We start from the raw sequence: 1453 nt of genomic DNA, 5'->3' as shown, positions 1-1453 counted from the left end.
TTCCCATATTCCTTAGATGTTTACGTATTGTTTCATGAGAGACATGCAATTTCAGGGCCATTTCACGAGTGTGTTGGGTTAGACTCAAAAAGCGACTTTAGAGCATCAATATAAATTCCAACATGTCGGCCCCTGCCATCACAGTTTTAAAGGCTAAAGCCACCTGAATGAAATTTGCTGAACTATCGTTGACACTTACGAACGTTCAAAACATTTCCATAAACATCTTTGATATTCTTTGTGGCTACAGAGGCGTTGTTTCCCTTCTTGTATTCAAACAGCATTACATGCCTAATATGTGTCATCACTATAAGGGATTAAAGTATACTAACTTTACACGTTATATACGCTACACTAACGTGACGTTTAAGTGGTTTGTTTAAGCATTATACGAAATGTACGTTTTTTAGGGGGTGGTTAATGAAAGTGTTCCAAAACGCGACAATAATTTCTTGACGACCTATTAACATAACAAATTAACAATAACAAAATAGATAGACAGATATTAACTTTTTTATTTTACTTCTCTTGCCAGCTGCCATTTAGTTGATCAAACCTGAGAACACAATGTCAGTAATATAGATAATAAAGTACAGACAAGACTGTCAAACTTTTTAACAAGCCGTTTGTGAAACTTCTGTATCTAGATATGTATCGTAACGACTACTATGATGAAATACACACCCCTAGACTAAAAACATAGTTTGAATTTCAATATGAGAACCCCCCCCCCTGTGGCTTAGCGGCTAGCCTACAGGGCTTACAACTCTAAAAATCGGGTTTCGATACTTGGGATGGGCAGAACAGAGATAGCCCATTGAGTAGAGGATAGATAAGACAATCGTGAACTCCAGCGAATCTTACAAGTTGTTTTATTTGTTCAACGTTTGGGTTTTACGTCTTTACCAGGAACTGAACTCTATCACTCAATTTAATAATTAATTGTAGTTTTATAAGCCCTCAAGTTTACTGCTGAGCAAAAAGCAAAAGTAGAAGAACAAAAACTAAGCTTTATTAGCTTGTAAGCAAGATCGTAACTAGGAATTTGATCATTAATTAATCATTAAAGATACTGTTTTTTATCTTTCAGTTCAACATCGTGGATAACATTACTTATTTTTGCAGGGACGTAGAGAGGAGGAGGGTCGAACGACCACCATGGTGGTCTAAAAAGTATAGACGGTCCCAAGGTCTTCTGCTTTAAAAAATAAATAAATATTTGTGTCTTTTAAGTTTCAATACTTCCATTTTACAAGTTTCATTTAGGCTAAAGTAAATCGCTGAAATTCTCTATGTAGAAGAAAAGGTCCACAATATCGGGAAAATACCCCCCCCCTCCACACGCACACCTACATTGTGTAGGGTTGGCTACAAAACCTTGTTTTACATACGATTTCTTTTATACTGAGAGAGAATGCATGCAGGAACAAATAACTTGTATTCGATGACGAGG

This window comes from Limulus polyphemus, unplaced genomic scaffold (genome assembly GCF_000517525.1).
Source record: "Limulus polyphemus unplaced genomic scaffold, Limulus_polyphemus-2.1.2 Scaffold1363, whole genome shotgun sequence".
NCBI lineage: Eukaryota > Metazoa > Arthropoda > Merostomata > Xiphosura > Limulidae > Limulus > Limulus polyphemus.
The sequence above is the reverse complement of the archived record's forward strand: the minus strand, read 5'-3'. Positions refer to the sequence as shown.